This window comes from Manis javanica, chromosome 7 (genome assembly GCF_040802235.1).
Source record: "Manis javanica isolate MJ-LG chromosome 7, MJ_LKY, whole genome shotgun sequence".
NCBI lineage: Eukaryota > Metazoa > Chordata > Mammalia > Pholidota > Manidae > Manis > Manis javanica.
Window position 1 is genome coordinate 120,154,635 of NC_133162.1, and position 21,088 is coordinate 120,175,722.

General features: G+C 37.3%; 1 long non-coding RNA gene across 1 annotated transcript; it reads right to left on the minus strand.

The window, feature by feature from the left end:
- Positions 1 to 334: 334 nt before the first annotated feature.
- LOC140850622 (uncharacterized) lies at positions 335 to 19,916 on the minus strand. Its single transcript, XR_012133569.1, has 3 exons — positions 19,790 to 19,916; positions 18,865 to 18,965; positions 335 to 604 (listed from the first exon to the last, which is right to left on the minus strand). It is a non-coding gene; the product is annotated as an uncharacterized lncRNA (long non-coding RNA).
- Between the last annotated feature and the right edge of the window lie 1,172 nt (positions 19,917 to 21,088).

Sequence of the window (21,088 nt, forward strand, 5' to 3'; positions counted from 1 at the left end):
AACTTTGTGTTCCAAATTTGTTTTCTGGTTGGTCTTAGTGACTCTTGTTATATGTAGGGACATAATTCCCACTAAGGTACATCCCAGTATAGTATATGATTTATGCTGATTTCCCTTGGAATATGTGCCACAGTTACAAGAAAGAGAAAATGTGTTTGTGAGCAAAGAATGTCCTGTAGACCAGTGCTTCTCAAACTTTAATATCCATACAAATCATTTGGGGATCTTGTTGACATACAGATCCTGATTCCCTAGGTTTAGGGTAGAGGTTCTGCATCTTGGACGTTGCTGGCTGATGGTGCTGGTTCTTGGACTTTACTATGTGGCAGGGCTGTAGAGTACCCAGTGCCCTAAAAGAGCAGAGTGACCAAAAACAGTCATTCCAGTGGAAGGGTACCGTGTGCTGGGTGGCTCTCCCTATCCTGGTTCAGCCAGGGAGCACTAGGCCCTCTTCCTGTTTGCCACCCTAGCGGATAGCTCCATGGAATGAAGGCAAGGCATTTCTAGGTGTCCACAGGGGCAGAAGCGACAGCAAGTCTTCCACGGTGTCTCCTTCAGAGAACGACGGCTCTCTGTCTGCAGCTAGGCTGCCATTACGGCCACTCTGGAATGGAATGGAAGTAATAAACCATGAGGGTGAGCAGGTCAAAATGATGCAAAAAAGTGGAAAGAGGAAGTAAGGAGAAGCCAGATAAAAAGAACAGGACTAGTGTATCTGGGAACCTTGAAAGGAATAGACTATTCTCTTTCATTAATTATTCATTCAATTTATTCTAAATAGCTTGCCCTACAATGTAATTCAGTAGAATGATCCCACAACAGAGCTCATTTTAATAACATAATATCTGCACAGGGCGATTTGGTGATGTTGGATATATAAAGCCAAAAGTAATTCATCCCTCTCAATGCTTAAACTACTTCAGAGAAATTACACATAAAAACAGATTTCATCCCCAATAAAAATAAAACAGAAAATATCCTTCAGATCTTATTGCTTGGTGATTTTATAAATTTAAATGGAAGCATTATTGCATTTTGGAAGGTTGACCTCAGCTGTTTTTCAACCATGTGAAGAATAAGGATTCTGATTTTGGCTCCAGTACTCCAAGCAAAGTTTTCTCAGCTAAATGAACATAGAAGGGTCGGTGGGCTTACCAATACCTTTTATCACTAGAAGAACTGGGCTGAGTCTCTGCTTTGACCTTTGATGGCATTGTGAACTTGGGCATGCAAGTTCCGATCATATTCCCCTTTAACTTTCTGAGGCTCAGTTTCTCCGTTTCCTCAAGTGTAAAATGAAGATAGTAACATTTACATAACAACTCTGGGGTACTTTGTGAGGTGTAAATGAGCTAATACACATAAAAATGCTTTTTGAACAGTAAATGCAAAAGGATAGGAGAAAATAACCAGATAATTTTTTTTAATTTAGGATCTCATGGGGCCACCGAGGCACTTGCATATAACCACAGTGGATATGCACAATGTCTCCTGGCATTCCTGGGAATTGTGCAATGCTTGGTAGAGAGGAGTCTGGGCTGCCAAGACTGGTTTGGTTGCTGGTGTAGAACTGGATAGAACAATGAAGAACAAGTCAATCAAATAGGAAGCTCAAGGCTCTTTTTCTCTGTCAACCACTTTTGTCAAATTATTTAATGAACTTCACAGAAGAGGGACTGTTGAACGGCATTTCTTTGATCTAGTTTCCATCCTACTATCCTCAAGGGACCCCAAGCAGCAATACAGTTTTTCCTTTTGTGGCCACTAACCTGATCTGTCCTCTTCCAATGGACCATATGACCAGATGGCTCAGGTTTCTTAAGACCCCATTTCAAATGTTCTACCAAGTTTCATTCAGGTGCCACAGCCAGTGTCTCATCTCTTCCACACTCTTTTGCATTAAAATTCATATTTGTTTCATTTCTGTAGGACTTTTCACGATGATTTATTTACAGCTGGACTTTATCCTGCTAATGATTCCCTTTGTCTGTTCATCTTGCATACGCCTGCCAGCTTATTCTTCTAAAAGTGCTACTTTCATCACATCATTCCCCACCCTAAGCACTTACAGATGACATCTAATATATACAGCCAAACTCCAAAGTGCGAGACGACTAACCCTCCTTTCTATGCTCCCCATTCTACAATTTTTACAAGAGGCTGGCCACTACTTTTCTTTTTAACTTTATCATCCCTTACTCCCTCTCTCTGTCTCCAACTAAATTAGCTCTCCAACTCAGAATAGTTTTATTGACACCCTGGGCTGTTTCTCGCTCTCACTGTTTCCCTTTCCTGAGATGTTTTCCTTCTTTTTTCTGTTATTTCACTGTCATGTAAGTGAACTTCCAAAAAACACATAGCACTTGCAATGCAGTGGTGATCTTCAAAACACTAACACAGGATTACTACGGACATGGATCTACCAGAAGGCTCCAGCAAGAGAGCTGGAGTGGCGTCCTAGAGAATCCGTCCCGGGCCAGGCAGTAATTGGACACTAGGAGCCAACTGGCACAAAAATATTTCATTATTTAACATCTCATATAAACACCCAGAGCATACTGGGCTGAACACCAGGGCCAGACTTCGCTGATGCATCACCAGGCTCAATTTAAGCTCCTTGTCCAAGCCCCAGGGGCAGTGAGCCCATCCCTGCTCTAAATTATTTTCACATGTTTTGCCCATACCACTTACCAGGCACATTTAAAGCCTCGCATTGCTTATTGTCTATTTGGAGACTATTGTACAATTCATCCCAAGAAAATGGCAATCTTTTCCAAAACAGGAGTTGTACTGTAACTTTGTCTCTCCTTAAATGTCAAATATAGTGAAATTCTTAGGCGGTCACTTATATTTATTAATGAATATTGATTGAATAATTGGGACCATACACCATAATGCAGTTATTTCAAATCACTTAGTGAGGGAGTGACAAACATCTTTGAGACTCTGATAAGAGCTAGGGACTTTCTTCCCAGAAACATCCATAGCCACAAAAAATTGTACATAAAATTTCAGTCCTCTCATTTCTCCCCTAAACCATTCACAGATTCCTGGAATCCTTGGAACCTAGACTCAGGACTTTGGACTAACCTAAAGAATTCACTTTTTTTTTTTTTTTGCAACTTACAGACACTTTTATTCATGCCACAATGGAATGGCACTTATACAAACATACAGCAATGTTTCCTGCCCGCATCTAGCAGAGCATGCTGCTTAAGTTTACAGCCAGACTGACATTTTCTCTGATGTGCACTTCAAGTAAAGCTGCTTATTGATAATCACAAGCCATACCAGGATGTAAAGCTTCCAAAGCTTTACGTCTTTCACCAACGCTCTTGATTTTATAAATGATGAAGCATGTCAACCCCACTCCTACCAAAATCCCCTGATAATCTTGAGTATCACAGGGCTTCATGGAGGATCCAAACATTTTTTTTTTTTGAGAGGGCATCTCTCATATTTATTGATCAAATGGTTGTTAACAACAATAAAATTCAGTATAGGAGGGGGTCAATGCTCAATGTACAATCATTAATCCATCTCAAGCCTAATTCTCGTCAGTCTCCAATCTTCTGAAGCATAACGAACAAGTTCTTACATGGTGAACGAATTCTTACATAGTGAATAAATTCTTACATGGTGAACAGTACAAGGGCAGTCATCACAGAAACTTTCGGTTTTGATCACGCATTATGACCTATAAACAATCAGGTCAAATATGAATATTTGTTTTATTTTTGTACTTGATTTATATGTTGATCCCACATTTCTCCCTTTATTATTATTATTATTTTTATTTTTAATAAAATGCTGAAGTGGTAGGTAGATGCAAGATAAAGGTAGAAAACATAGTTTAGTGCTGTAAGAGGGCAAATGTAGATGATCAGATGATCAGGTGTGTGCCTATGGACTAAGTATTAATCCAGGCTAGACAAGGGCAGCAAAACATCCACGGATGCAGAAGATTTCTCTCAAAGCAGGGGGGGTGAGGTTCTGAGCCTCACCTCTGTTGATCCCCAAATTCTCACCTGATGGCCCCCCCCCGGTGACTATGCCTGTCTTAGGTTGTTCCTCCCTTGAGGAATCTTATCCGTCTCTGTCTAACCAGTCATCTTCCGGAGCCATACAGGGAAATGTAAAGTTGGTAAGTGAGAGAGAAGCAATATTCTTTGAAAAGGTTAGCTTTTTACTTCTTTGCAGATTTATGCCCTGTGGCTTCTATGCCCAGCACTTGTCTCGAGGCATCTTTACCACCTGGAGCAATTATGATACTCGGTAAATTCGATATGAGGCACGAATTCTATTAAGGGTTGTAATTAGGAAGAAAGAAGAAAAGCTATAGATGTAGCATATGGAAGGAAACATGGGAGGATTGATTATTTCTTTGACATATCTTCTTGTAGAGTACCTTAAGTATGTATAGGTTTTAAACTACTAACTAATTTGCACACATATTAACATAATAGGAATACGGTGACATAAACAAAGCAAATCTATAATTACCATCCATCTCCAGTGAAGCCAAGAAAACCATTTAGGCACCCTAGGCATTTGTGAAAATTTGTCTATGATATGATGAATACTGTCCAACTGTACTTGAACAGTCTGAGAGAAATCAGACAAATTAAAGCAGCCCATTTCTGGGATCTGTTCACATCCCATATGTTCTTTTAACAGTAGATAGTCTATAGTCATAAGATTTTGGAGTGCTACAACTTGCACCCCTCCCAACTCCTGGTTGAGTTCCAACAGTACAGATCCGGTCAAATTCGTTGTCTCACTGTATGCACATGCCAGCCTAGACATCTCCCTCCTCATTCCAATGCAAGTCCAGGAGACGGTGGGCTGGATGCAGCCACAACTGCAGCATCGTCCGGGAGGATCCAAACATTTTTATAAGGCTTCGAAGCATCTCAGCACAGGACAAATGAGAGGCCACACCAAAGCCCCACAGCCAAATTTTAAAGACTTGACTTTGATGTTACCTAGGTATTCAGGCGAAGAAGACACTTCAGGAGAGTTCATCCTTTTTTACTCTTTGGGTCAGAGTGTCTAGGTGCCTATTTCCTTGCTTTTCCCTGGGAGACAGAAGAGCAGTAGGACCCATGTGCTTGCTGTGGTGGTTCAGCCTCCTCCCAGAGGCTGGGCTGCGGGCTGAGGGTTTCAGTTAGAGTGTGCTCTTTACCGGTTATAGTCACAGATACCAAATAAGAAATGCCAGCAACAGTCTGTAATGGGACCCTCTTTGACTGGTTGAACTAATTAACAAGCATACGACAAAGTGTGAAGAGTGTGATTCATGTCTATCTGTGGGGAAAGGGATATATGGAAATGAAAGGTCAGCTTTGTCTTAGACAGGACTTTGTTCCTCAGGGAAAGCAATCTTGGTACATAAACTGAAGTGTAGACATGAGGTATAAAACCGTGAGATCATCGTCGCTAAAACTCTGTGCCTAACTGACTCCCACTGAGTTACGCACCATGATTCAAAGAGATGGGACTTCCATCAACTCCCCAAGGTACTTAACTAGCCTCCTGTAATACACTTCTTTCTAGAAGAAAGAAGAGAATTCATTTGCAAGGGAAGCTCCCTACTGCGGTAGGGACAGGAAAGTCTAGAAGGATCACACTTTCTCTTATTTCGTACCAATTTGCTTCACTTCTTGGAAAAAAATAGTCGTTGATATACTGTTAATCTTTGGATTGGTTTCTATTGTCTGGAACCTCCTCCTGGAGCACCCTATGACTACAATAACATTAGGTGTGGATAGTGAAGGGAACGCCAAAGGAAAATAATAAGGAGAAAATAGTTCAATAATTGCTCATTAAAATTATAGCCAACCTATGTTTTTCTGACCATAGATGAAAGTAATATTGCTGGGAGATGCAAAAAAGTCATTTTTCCAAGAAATCTTTGGAGGAATTACATCAGTTCTCTGGACACATGTAGAAGAGAGGAACTGAGGAAGCTGTGACTCAGCAGCAGCCCTATTTTTCATCTCCTCTGACAACTGTGGTAACCTATGGAAGTGTCCTAAAGAAAATTAATTCTCTCTACACTGGTCTGTATAGTGTGGTGTCCTGCTCCACACATGGATAGATCCTTACCAAAAACCCCATGATGATAATGTGAGACTCAGGGAGCCCATGTGGTGCAAAGAGCATTAGAAGCGATTTCCCTGGTCCTCCCCTGCAAGTAATTTACAACAGGCTCTCTAAACCAAGATACCAGAAACAGGAGTTGGGGTGAGGGAGCAAGGGTGAAGCAAAGAATTACTTGGACTTCTGCTGATGCCTGACTTGTGGCAATCCCTGCGTGTGAGTGAAATGCACAGCTTCTTCCCAGTAATCTGTCTCTGTTACTGGGCACCAAGTCAAAGTAGTATTAAGCCCACTGTTTTAACAGTTAAGTCCAGCATGTCCACCAAATAGACATCTGGCCATTGTGGAAAGAGCAATTAAGGGGTTGCATTCTACACAGGAGTAACCTATGAATGTTGTTACTGTTGAGGAAGGTAATACAAACTAATTTACGGCCTTGACCTCACTTTTTTCCTATTTGCACCACAGTCCTAGCCCTAAGATGTCCTGCTCCCTGGGAGAACAGCAGTTATGTCTGAGAATAAAAACCACCTCAAAGAATTCTATGCTGTCAAATAAAATCCAGAAACATTGGGTGACTTTCAAGTGGAGCAGTAATAACTTTTCCAGGCCTGAAGAGCAGGATGAGGCCTTAAATAAAACTATGGATTACAGGATTATCATTCAAAAATTTTTAGTGAGGTGAATGGATAAACAAAATACAGTATACACATACAATGGAATATTATTTAACTTTAAAAAGGAAGTAAATTCTGACATAAGCTACAACATGGATGGAACTTGAGGATGTTATGCTGAGTGAAATAAGCCAGTCAAAAATGGAAAAATATTGTCTGATTTCACTTATATGAGGTACCTAGAGGAGTCAGATTCATAGAGACAGAAAGTAGAATCAAGGCTGCCAGGGGCTGGCAGATGGAGGGGTATTGTTTGATGGGCACAGAGTTTCAGTTTGGGAAGGTGAAGAGTTCTGGAAATGGTGGTGGTGATGGCTGCACAACAATGTGAATGTACTTAATACCACTAAACTGTATGCTTAAAAATGGTTAACAGTAAATTCTGCTTTTGTGTATTTTATCACAATTAAGAATAAAATAAAAATTTTAGTGAGTCCCCTTTGCATATGAATCTTTGTATAACATTGTAAAATGATGTAGGTAAAATTACACACTGTTTTTATGAAGATTTACTGTTTTCAGATTGATGGGAAAAGAGAAGACAAATTGTGTATCTGGCATTGAACTTCTTCTCATTATCTGGGAAGTGAGCCCAAGTTACTTCATGTGGGAATTCAAGAAAGAGGAGGCTCAGAAAGTTGAGAGAGCTTGGTCATTCCATGTAAGTAAAGAAGAAGAAGGAAGACAAGAGGAAGACAAGGATTCCTGACCTTGGCACTCATACAAATCCAGTCGCCCAAGTTTCCTCCAACATATACTTACATACCCAGCTTTGGTTCCAAGATATAAGTGGAACCAGTTTGAAATGGACTTTCCAATCTAATTTCCCATAACTCCTTTATATTAGTCACTTCAGTCATTTCAGTCCATTTAGCCTACAAATTCCTGTCTCCTATCTTCATTCACAGAATCTCAGAGTTGGAGAATTCAGAGGTCATCTTGTCCTACTGCCAGCCAGATGCTTGAATTCTCACTATACAGTTGTTCCTTAAATTGTGCTGAAATCTTAGTTTATTTTTCACTCATTTTTTTCTAGTTGATCCCATAGATGATTTTACAAAAAAGAACACTCTCGGGGGAAAAGAGAAAAAAAAAGAAATAAACATACTTTAATTGAAACCAGAAGATAAGTTCTTCTCACTTATTAGTTACATTTTAAAACATTTAAATCCATTACAAAACATTAAATCTAGAGTGATCCTATTCTTATCCCCTCCCAAATATGTGTATGCATGTATACATAGAAAAAAAGTCCCTAAATAAATATATAAAGTTTCTTTGAAAGTCAAGTCATGGGTGCTCTTTATTTTCTACCTATTTTTATTTGTATTTTCTAACTTTTATTCAATAAAGGTTTATTATTTCTTCAATAAATGAATATTTATATTCACATATGTGAACAGAATTGAGGTGATGATTAGTTGTCAAATGATACAGAACTTGCAATAGAATAAAAAACATGAGTTAATTTTGAAATGTACTTGGGAGAATTGGGTTTAATTAAACAAATGGGGTGAAGGAATTGATAATGAACTCATGTTTCAAAGGAAAGAGAGATTTGTGTTAGTAGGACCAAAGCCAAACCATAATACGTAAATTTGAAATTGACCCAAAGAATTGGGTACCATCCAAGACAACTGTCCTTTTTCTCTTTGCTTAAACTGCCACCCATCTCCATTCACTCAATACATGTTGAACCTTCAAGTTTAAGTCAAGCCTAGTGCTAAGCCTGGAGTAGGAATTAAAGATGACTAAGACATGATCCTTGTCCACAGGGCACTCAAACTTCTCCTATTTGACTAGAAAAGTGCCCCCATAGGCAACCCAATGTTTCCCTTAAAAGGTGTTTTCTAGAATGCTTTAGTTAGTCATGTCCCACTGTCTCTCCACATATCACAGTCACTGATGTATCTAAAAGGAAAGCCCAGGAATTCTTTTATTTTTTTATTGACATATCATTGATACACAATCTTATATTGATTTCAAGAATACAACACAGTGGTTCATCTTCACCACAACTAATGTGGTTACTATCTGTCAACATAGGAAGATGTTACAGAATCATTGACTATATTCTCCATGCTGTTCTACTAACCCCATGACCAACTTATATCATGAATAAGAATTTTTGTGCCCCTTTATCCCCCTCACCCTTACACCAATGCAACCCCTCCCCCATGGTAACCACCAGTCATTTCTCAGTGTCTATGAGTCTACTGCTGTTTTTTTCCTTCTGTTTTGCTTTGTTTTTATATTCCACCTGGCTTATTTCACTGAGCATAATACCCTCTAGGTTCATCAATGTTGTTGCAAATGGCACGATTTCTTTCTTTTATGGCTGAATAAAATTCCATTGTGTATATGTACCACCTCTTCTTTATCCATTCATCTGTTGCTGAACACTTAAGTTAACTGGGCTATTGTAAATAATGTGGTGATAAACATAGGTGTGCATATATCTTTAAAAATCAGGGATTTTGTTTTCTTCAAGTAAATTTCTAGAAGTAGAATTACTGGGTTGTATGTATTTCTATTTTTAGTTTTCTGAGGAAACTCTATACTGATTTTCACAGTGGCTTCACCAATTGACATTCCCACCAACACTGTAAGAGGGCTCCGTTTTCTCTGCATCCTCACCAACACTAGATATTTCTTGTCTTTTGGATAGTGGCCATTGTAATTGTGAAAGGGGATATCTCATTGAGGTTTCGATTTTTATTTCCCTGATGATTAATGATGTGGAGCATCTTTTCATGTGCCTGTTGGCCATCTGTATTTCTTCTTTGAAAAATGTCTGTTCAGATCCTCTGCCCATTTTTAAATCATATTATTTGTGGGTTTTTTGGTGTTGAAGAAACTACATGAGTTCTTTAAATATTTTGGATGTTAACCCCTTATCAGATAAGTCACTTACAAATATATTCTTCCATACTGTAGGTTGCCTTTTTATTCTGCTGATGGTGTCCTTTTCTGTGCAGAACCTTTTTAGTTTGATGTAGTCCCACTTGTTCATTTTGATTTTCTTTCCCTTGCTAAGAAGATGTGTCCAGGAAAAAAACTGCTCTTGTTATGTTCAAGAGACTTTTACCTATGTTTTCTTCTAAGAGTTTTATGGTTTCATGTCTTACATTTAGGTCTTTAATCCATTTTGTGTTTACTTTTGTGTATGGAGTTAGACAGTAATCCAGTTTCTTTCCCTTACATGTAGCTGTCCAGTTTTTCCAACACCATTTATTGAATAGATTGCCTTTTCCCCATTGTATATTCATGGCTTCCTAATCATATATCAATTGACCATATATGGATGGGTTTATATCTGGGCTCTCTATTCTGTTCCATTGATTTATGGGTCTGTTCTTGTGCCAGTACCATACTGTTTTGATTACTGTAGCTTTATAGTACAGCTTGAAGTCAAGGAGCATAGTACCCTCAGCTTTGTTCTTCTTTCTCAGGATTCCTTTGGCTATTCAGTCTTTGGGGTTCCATATGAATTTTAGAACTATTCTAGTTCATTGAAAAATGCTGTTGGTATTCTGATAGGCATTGCATTGAATCTGTAAATTGCTTTGGGCATGATGGCCATTTTGATAATATTAATTTTTCCTATCTATGAGCACAGGAGAGATTTCCATTTATTTGGTTCTTCTTTAATTTCTCTCATGAGTGTCTTACAGTTTTCAGAGTACAGGTCTATCACCTCCTTGGTTAGGTTTATTCCTAGGTATTTTATTCTTTTTGATGCAATTATAAATGGAATTGTTTTCCTGATTTCTCTTCCTGCTAGTTCCTTGTTTGTATATAGGAATGCAACAGATTTCCCTGTATTAATTTTGTATCCTGCAACTTGCTGAATCCAGTTATTAGTTCTAATCGTTTTTTGGTGAAATCTTTAGGGCTTTCAATGTATAATATCATGTCATCTGCAAATAGTGACAGTTTAACTTCTTCCTTACCAATTTGGATGCTTTTATTTCTTTGTTTTGTCTGATTGCCATGACTAGGACCTCCAGTACTATGTTGAATGAAAGTGGTAAAAATTGACATCCTTGTGCTGTTCCTGATCTTAGAGGAAAAACTTTCTCCTTTTTGCTATTGAGCATGATGTTAGCTGTGGGTTTGTCATATATGGCCTTTATTTGTTGAGGTACATACCCTCTGCCCCCATTTTGTTGAGAGTTTTTATCATAAATAGACGTTGAATTTTGTCAAATGCTTTTTCAGCATCTATTGAGAAGATCATGTGGGCTTTACCCTTCATTTTGTTAATGTGGTGCATGACATTCATTGGTTTATGAATATCACACCATTGTTGCATCCCTGGAATAAGTCCCACTTGGTCATGATGGATGATCCTTTTGATGTATTTTTTATTTTGGTTTGCTATTATTTTGTTGAGGATTTTTGCATCTGTCATGGCTCCTTTATCATATATTAATTGACCATATATATGTGGGTTTGTGGGTTTATATCTGGGCTCTCTATTCTGTTCCATTGATCTATAGGTCTCTTCTTTTGCCAACAACATACTGTTTTGATTACTGTAGCTTTGTAGTGTAACCTGAAGTCAGTGAGTGTAATAAGCCAGCTTTGTTCTGCTTTCTCAGGATTGCTTTGGCTATTTAGGGTCTTTTATTGTTCCATATGACTTCTGGTATTATTTGTTCTAGTTCATTGAAAAATGCTATTGGTATTTTGATAGGCATTGCATTGAATCTGGAAATTGCTTTGGTCAGGATGGCTATTTTGACAGTATTAATTGTTCCTATCCATGAGCATGGGATAGATTTCCATTTATTTGCGTCTTCTTTAATTTCTCTCAGGAGTTCTTTTTGTGTTGGCATCTTCAACTTCTGATATTGCTGGCATGGGTAGATGCTATGAACCTCCAGATAGTCTGTTTTGGTGTCTTTGCCCTGGGCATATTAAGTATTGGCAGCCAGGTCACTCTCTTCCTCATGGAAATATTCAATATTTCCATGAACAGCTTGCATCCAAGGATACACTCATTTTTACCTTTACATTCTGTTCCACAGACAGCTCCTAGCAAGACCGTGAGTCTCCTTCTACACCCTTTTCTCTCTTGATGAATACTTTGCTGGTAACAAAGGTGAATAAAAGATTTAGACTTATCAACTTATCCTTGAAAGCTCTTTTCCCCCCATTCAATTCATCAAATTCTAGGACGAACCTCCAAAATATTCCTGAAGTGTATACTTCTTCCCTTTGTCTGTTGTTACCACTGCTGTCTATGCCACTATCCCAACACCTCTTCCTGGACAACTGCAGTAGCCTCCTTATATGACTCCCTGTGTTCCCCCCTAGCCCCAAGTTGCTCTCTAAATACACTCCAAAGGGGTATCTTTAAAACATAAATTAAATCATAACAACTCTGCCTAAAAGCCAATAGCTTCCCATTACATGTAGACTAAACTTCACATTCCTGAAACGGCTTATGTAACCACATAGTACGGCAATTCCCTGCTTTTCCCCTCCCATTAAACTCCATCACCTTGGTCTCCTTTTTGTTCCTGGAGAACAGGCCAAGTTCATTATTGTCCCAGGGCTTTTGCCCCAGCCTTCCTAACTATCTGGCACATGTGGCCACTGACCTTTGCATGTCCGGCTCCTCACATTATTCAGATCTAAACTTACTGTATTTCTTCTTTGGAAGGCTTCAGAGAAGCCTTTCCTGACCTTCTTTTCTAGTAACTACCTAATCTTTCTCTATCTTATCATCCCACTGTGAGTCTCTGGAAAGCACTTATCAATATCTGATCACTTCCTTGCTTATTTATTCATTGGTTTATTATCTGTCACTGCAAGTAGAATGTAAGCTTCATAAAATAAATGACTTTTTATGCCTTGTACATTGCTGTGTTGGGATTGACACCTGGCATAAAGTAGGCATGAAACAAGTAACTGTTAAATAAATGTGTGAAAGAAGATGATTGTCACTCCAGAGTTGGTGAGCTTAATCTGTGTCAATTATAGAAGCTCATTCATTCATTACCTTATTCAAAAAAGAATTCTTATTGAATTTCTGTTATATACCAAGCACATTTTAGAAACAAAGACTTTCAAAACTAAATTCATACCCTTCTGATAATATGTTTCCTCTGCTCAAGAGTGGGGAATATAGCCAAAAAAAGATTTATAATATGATGACTAAGTGCTATATTAGAGATGTGCATAGGATGGTTGGGGATGACCTCACAAAAAACGTGGTTTCACTTATTATCTTGAAGAATGAATTCACCAAATGTATTTTGCAGAGAAAAGACATGAGACACAAGAGAAAGAGGAAATCTTCAGGCAGGGTGGAAAATATGGGCTACCATCAAATCATAGAGTTTAAATTTTATCCTGGAGGATTTAAAGAAGGCAGGTGTCATTTAAGGATTTTTAAGAAAGGGAGGATACTCTTTAGTTCGCCTGTAAAAAGATCACTCTTGTAGCTGAGTAACAAATGAATGAAAAGGGGCAAATGAATGCAGAAGACAGAATAGTCAGATGGTGACAATTGGATGAAAGCAAGGGCTGAAAGAGTCCAGGAAGTAGAATTAGTAGAGCTTGGTGGTCAATTAGACCTTGTCACTATGGGTTCTGTGAGGATATAGGATTGATATAAATAATTGTACCATCTAGCACAAAGTTTCTGACTTCATAATAAATGAATGGATGAATGAATTAAAAAGGAAAAGTTTCTGGTGTTACTGATGCCATTACCAATCTATGGACACCAGAAGAGGAGTAGGCTTAGAAAAACAAAATAATTCATTGAGAAAATTGTGAATGTGTGGCACCTGCTTGCAAGTTATGGGCTGTGTTCTGCTTGCAAATAAAACAGCTCCTTTTTAGTTCATCTCTATTTTGTAATATATTTTCATTTGAAGCTAAAAAGCCATTTGGTACCTTTAACGTTCTCATTAGACAATTTACTAGGTACATTTTTTATGTTACAAGTTATAGCAGGTGATAGTGCCGTTAATTTTTCTACTACTACAATACAACAGCTGCCCTTTATGCAGCCATAATACCAATTACTTCCACTGGTCTTCTAGCCTCCTTGCTGCATTTATAGGCTCTGCTCACTGCCTGATACCCAAAGCAATGTTTTAGGCTTTTATAGTAGCACCCCAATTCTTTTTTCAGTTATCTAATGCTACATAGCAACATACTCTAAACCATCCTATTATTGTTTGGTGACTTGAAACAATAATAATTTGTTATGGTTTCTAATTTTTCTTTTTGCCATTCTGGATAGTTCTGCTGCTCTCACCTGGATTCTGGACTTCTGGACATGTGACTACTCAGGTAGAATCCAGACTGGCTTGGAAAGTTCAAGATAGCATCACTACATTTCTGAAATCATACTGCTGGCTGTTGACTGAGGGGCACTGTTTCTCCTCCATGAGGCCCCACATTATCCAGTAGGCTAAACTGGGTGTCTTCACAGTAAGATGGCAAAAGCCAGCCCAGGTTCCAGAGGATGGAGAAGTGGACTCATTTCTTAATGATGTGAGTGTGAGGTCACATTACATTGGGATGTAGACAGAAAGGCATGATTCACTGAAGGCCATTATTATAATGATCTTTACACCCCTTCAGCCTTATATAAACTAGACCATTGCTACATCTGTCATGATTAAGAACTTGGTCACAGCAGCCAGCCCCCAAACAACACTGCCTCTGCTTAGTTTTCTGCTCGTAAAATGGGTGATCTGTGTCCTGCCTCTTTTACCAAGAAACTCATTCCTGTGCTAGTCTCCTGTGGTGATGCATTTGAATGGCATAATTTATATCATATATCTGCACACAGAAACAAAGAAGCTGGAAATTATGTTTTTGGATTCCTCATCAAGTTGGAAAGATTTCCATCATGGGTAACTATCAAAATACCAAGAAGGTATTCAAAAGATCCTGATTAGTGACAAAGGACAGATGTCTGCTACTTATCATATTCTTCAGTAAACTCTAAAGAAACTTTTATAACCTTAAGTGGTGATGCTGTGGAGAATAAAGGAAAAGAGCAGTAAGTGAAAGAGAGGATTATTGCATATTTAAGTGATATTCAAGTGGAGAGAATAACACAACTAAAAGCTTGTGTCTAAGAAGCTCAGAAAATAGCAACAAAGTGAGTGGTGGTCCATGTGCACCTTGGAGCAGAATAAGTTCAAGATTCTAAACACAAACTAGAAAAAGGTGACCATGTTAAGAAACAGCTTTATAAGGGATGCAATCTTAACTCTTACATAAGTATAAAATGAACCATATAAAATATTTTATTTATCTCCCTAATCAGGAATCTAGTAAAATGTAAAAAATTAAAAAACTAAAAACAGTTCAAAGTATAATCTAAAAAACAGACACAGATATAGGCAATCAGGAAATTAACTAATAGACACAGAATGGACCAATATCCACAGGACAATAATTGTATCTCCATTGGAAAAAATTGTTTTATGTCTCTATGGACAAGAATTATTCGCAATACTGTCAGTTTTCTTTAATTTACACACAAAATAAAATAAAATGGGTTGTGAGATAGTCCAAAGACAATAAAAGGCAAAGATATCTATGAAGTCAGATAACTCAGACAGTATACTAGACAATACTTAAGAGTCCATTGAAAATGCCACCAGTAAACTTTTGCCCATTTCAAAATTTTTTATAATCTTTCCTAACCTTTTAAAGGGAGAGAAAAACTATTGAGCTATGTAAGTCCACATTTGCACAATTAAATATACTAAGAAAAAAACAGAATTCCATTCCAAATTAAAATTTAGAAAGTCTTGACAGACATATGCTTCTGCTCTACTGGTGAGAACAAGATATTAGCTACAAAAGCATAGTTTTAAAAAACATATCGGAACACCTAAAACTGATATAGTGTTGTATGTCAATTATACCTTAATAAAAGAGCCAAATATCAGAAAACCAAGAACACCCCCCAAGAAACCCTAAATTAACTGAATTCCAGAAAGTGATAAGCCTATCTTAGAAGAGATGAGACCCACAGCTGCTTTTCATTCGTAGCAGAGCAGAAGGAAGAGGCAAAATCTACACATTGAATTGACTCAGTCGACCAGACTAGCAGTCTAACAAAGGAAGCGATATTGTTTACCTCAGTCTCTACTGTCCTTTTGCACAAAATGTTTGGCATACAATAAAAAATTACAAGACATATACAGAAGAAGAAAATGTGACACAAGGTCAACAGAGGATATAACCAACCGAGCAAACCCAAAGATGACATTATAGATCAAAGACAGGAACTTTAAAGTACTGTGCTAACATATTCAATGATTTAGTGGATGAATTAGACAATATGCATGAACAGAGGGAGAATTCCTTCAGAGGGGTGAAACCTATGAAAAGTGAACCTTTTATAAGTGGTTGAAATTTTAAAAAATGAAATAATAGTTTGATGAGTTCAACAGCACTCTGGACACAGCAGAAGAAAGGATCAACTTGAAGATAAGTGGAAACATGAAAAGAAAATTGAGTTTACAAAATGAAACAGTGGATCCAAGTGCTGTTGGGCAACAACAAATGGTCTAACACATCCAATATGTAATGGGATCCCCATAAGGAAGGAGAGACAATGGAGCAGAAGAAGTAAGTGAGGAGACAGTGGCTAAGAATTTTCTAAGGTGCTTCTTGTTGGTGAACCATGGAGGCAGAGGGACGGTACCCTGCCTGAAGAAAGCATGGATGCTCCATACACCTTCTCCCATATTTTGCTTTATGCATCTCTTCCATCTGGCTATTTCTAAATTATATATATTTATAGTAATCCAATAATCTAAATGCATTGCTAGTGATTGGCTATGGAGGCAGTAGTCCCCTAACTTGGCTAGGATGATTGCTTTCTGCAGGCTTTGCACTCCTGGATATTTCTTTCTTTGCACTTCCTGCCCGCATTCTTGGCTCAGGTTTTACATTAAAGTACAAGAGCAGTACCTCCAGAAATACTTTGAGAAAAAAAGGAACCCAGCTGCCAACCTCATTCAAAACTGTTTTCCAACCTGTGAATGCAGAAGTTATTCCATGGGTTCCTTGCATCTATTCAGGCACCAACACTTTCCACATACAGAACCAATAATACATCTCACATATATCCAGACTTACTGGCTCTCAAGAAAATGAAGATACTGTTATCATGAACAAAGTTCAATTTTATTTAATATTCTTTAAAAAGATATTTTCAAAAATTAATTTTTTAAAGACCCTATAGTTCCAAGAAGCTCAGTAAAACTTAACAGGATAAACACAAAAAAAAAAAAAGCCCCACTTAAGGACATTATAATTCAACTGCTAAAAAAAAAAAAAACAGCAAGAAAATCTTAAAAACAAACTAGAAAAAAAGACATATACAGGAGAACAAAAACATGAATTATGACTAATTTCTTATTAAAAACAGGAAAGGTCAGAAAACAAGGGAATAAAATCTTTAAAATGCTGAGAGAAGGGAGACTCTCAACCCAGAATTCAAAATATACAAAAAAAAAAACCTTCAAAAATGAAGTTCAAAAGACATTTTCAGGCAAAAGCTGAGAGAATTTATCTCTAGCAAATCTGTAATATAAGAAATAATATGAAAAATTCGTCAAGCTAAATGCTGATGAAAATGTTATCAGATAGATCCTGGCTCTCTGAGATAAGATGCAGAGCACTAGAAATATTTAGATAAATATAAATATGCCATTTCAAATTAAATATATTGCTATTATACTTGCCATAAATTCGATTTATATCCCAAAATACATTGCTATTCTTTTTGCTTTAAATATACTTTACATACACTTAAATATTCTTAAAGCAAAAGTACAGCAATATATTGTAGAAGTAACACATAGGACAAGAGCACAAATGATAGGCGTAAACAGAATTACACAGTTGTAAGGTTCTTACAGTGCTTGTTAAATAGCATATTATTTGAAGTTAGTGAGAAATTAAAGATGGATATTATAATCTTTAGAGCACTAAAAAATAGCACTACAGAGGTATAGCTAAAAATGTCAACAGATGAGATAGAATGAAATACTAAATAGTAATTGATATTGTCCAAAATAAGGCAAGAAAAGCAAAACAGAGAAACATGGAATAATAAAAATATAAAAACATAAAATAAATGATGAAACAGTAGACTTAAATCCAGCCATATGAATAATAACATTAAATTCAAATAGGCTAAATGCTCCCCTTAAAATGTAGAGACTGTCAGACTTCAGGGGGAGGGGGCAGGTTGGAGAAAGGACCCAGCTATTTCCAAGAAACAAATTAAAAATAAAATAAATTCAAGAAGACTACAAGAATGTTCATAACAGTCTGATTTATAATAGTCAAAAAATTTGAGACAACCCACATGTCTATTGCAATATTTTATCCACTGCTCCATAACAAATTACCCAAAATTGAGTGGATTAAAACAACATTTATCATCACAATTTCTGTGGGTCAAGAACATCAGCAAAGAAAAGTAGTCTGTCCTCTCACAAGGCTTTGGTGAAGGTATCGATTGGGTTTGTAAGTCATCTCAAGGCCCAACGTGGGGAAAGATCCATTTCCAAGCTTAGGCTAGTGACAAGATCCATTTCCTCACAGGCTATTGGAATGATGTCCTGAGTTCTTCACTGGCTGTTGGTTGGAGGCTTCCCTCAGTTCTTTGCCATGTGGACCTCTCCATCGGGTAGTTCACAGTATGGCAACTTGCTTCATTTGAGCAAGCAAGAACCAGGGAAAGGGAGATGGAAGTCAAGTCTTTAAAGCTAAATCTTGAAAGGAACATTCCATCGCATTTGCTGTATTCTATTCATTAGGAGAAAGTTGTGAGGTCCAACCCACACTCAAAGGCAGGGGATTCCACAAAGGCATGACTACTGAAGGGTGAGGATCACTGGGAACAATGACGGAAGTTGCCTACCATATTTATCCACAGGCAAATAGGTTTTTAAAAATCGTGATATTTCATACCATGGAGTATGACTCAGTAATTTAAAAAAGAACAAACTAATACACACAAAACAGATGAATCTCAAAAAGATTATTGTGAACAAAAAGAAGTAGCTACAAAAGAACACACCTTATATGGTTCCATTTATGTGATGTCCAAAATAGATGAAATTTGGCTGGGATGATAGAAACCAAAACAATGACTGACTCTGGATAGTTGAAGGGTTTCACCTGGAAAAGAGCATGAGGAGAAGCTTTCAGGCCCTGAAAAGTACTCTGTGTCTTTTTTTGTCAAAACTTATTGAATGGAACACATAAGGCCTGTGAATTTTATGTAAATTATACCTCCATAAAAAATAATAAAGAAAATAGAAAATAAATCTTTAAAAAGAAATTCAGTCTTATTTTTTTAATTGAAAATTGTAATATCAACATCCTGAACTCTTTTAGCCCATGTTAAATAAAATATTTCAGTCTAACATCATCTTCCAACCCAAGAACCTCGACATGGTGGAGCAATAAATGAGAAAGATGCTGAATCACCAGAGAAAAGCTATTTTAAAAAATGTAATCAGTTTGCATGATATCATGTCTGACTAAAATGTAGGAATGGAAGAATGTTCCATTTTTCACTAATAATAAAAATAAGCCTAAGATTAGTCCACTACCAAATAGAACACAATGCTATTTTTCTCCAACATTTTCATATTTAAAAAAAAATCAAAGTTACACAGTACACAGAAGATCTTTCTAGAAAGTTTCAAAAGCAGAAGGAGAATTTTTGTACTCTATATCTTAAAGGAATTATGTTTTGTTTTAATGAAATATAAAATCACTATTAGGAAAAACTTATTCTTAATCATTTCTCTTGTCTTCCTTCCTTTCTTTTTCCCCCTTTCTCTTTATGACTGTTCTCATAACCTTGACTTCTTAACAAACAATACTATTTGTTATGTGAGATACTGGTTTGGTGGCAGTAAATCAACCAAACAAATAAACAAATATCAGTACGAGAAGCTTGTACAAAATAGAAGTTAGTTTCTCTTGCATATAACCTTTCAAGCATAAGGATGTGGGAGCTCCACAGTGTCAGGGATCCAGATATTCTATCTTGTTCTGCTATGTCTAGGGAGCCTCCTTCATCCATGTTGTCCATGTCTATGTTCCAGGTAGCATAATTAGTATTCCTCAATTCCTTATATTCTGTTGGCCAGAAATTAGTGAAAAATAATTAGCAGACAGCGCCACAGTTATCTTCTAATGCCCTAAGAAAACAGGGGTTTCATAAGCTTGATCATCTGTAAGCAATCACTATTTATTTTTATATTAGAGTGCAAGAAGTTTGGACTGCATTCAAATATGGCAACTTAAAACATCTGTTTACCCTCATCCTCATTACCAAAATTTCACTGAAATGATAGTAAAGAAATTTTGAAAGGAAAACCTCAAAATTTCACAAGCACGAAGAGAATAGGAGAGGAGATCATAGCAGCCAAGGATGTCAACAAAACAGATTGATGATAACTGAACAGACTAGAGGAAGTCAAAATGAAATGTTTGAAAGAAGCATGTTGGCTGGGCTGTTAAACCCTTCAAAGCCTAAAAATCAGAATCTGTAAGTCGTCTGAACGTGGGAAGCAGATGAGGCTGAAAGCACGAGGACTGGTTGACGGCTCGCATAAGAGCAGTCCAGCCACTAGCTCTCCTCCCCACCCCTGTACAGTCAAGTAACCAACCCTCCCTCCCCTAAGAGGGCTTTGGGAAGGATGCCTCCAGGTAATTTTGGGTAGTTTAGTTAATGTGTTTGCCCTATATTGAAAGGAATTTTATAATTCTGTGGGAAGTTTAGAGCTGAAATAGCAATATACACAGAGAAAGCTAAGCAAATGGGGAAAGAAAAGGCAATTATTTTCCCCAGAGAAAAACAAAGACTTGCACAAGAAAGGCTGTTTAACCATAGCATACTCCCTGGCTCAGTTAAGAAGAGTACTGACATAGTCATAATGTAAGCACTTAAATAATTGTTTGTACTTCTGATATAACTATATTGGGAAGCATGGAGATGGTAGAATGGAGATTTCCTACCATTTTCCATAGAAGGAAATCAATAGATAATAACTAAAAGTGAAAAATTAAGAACTAGCAATGCAAGCATTTATAATAGAAATACAGCAGTAAATAACTGAAGAAACTACAAAAGAATTGAAAAGGATTGACTCTGGAAGTAGGAATTGGAGCTGGGGACAGATTAGACTAAAGAGAGGTTAGACAGAAAGTTGCTGTATTTTAAGATGTATAGAACTGTCTGACTTTTAAAACACTGATAAAAATTCAAAGCTAAATTTACAAAAAGG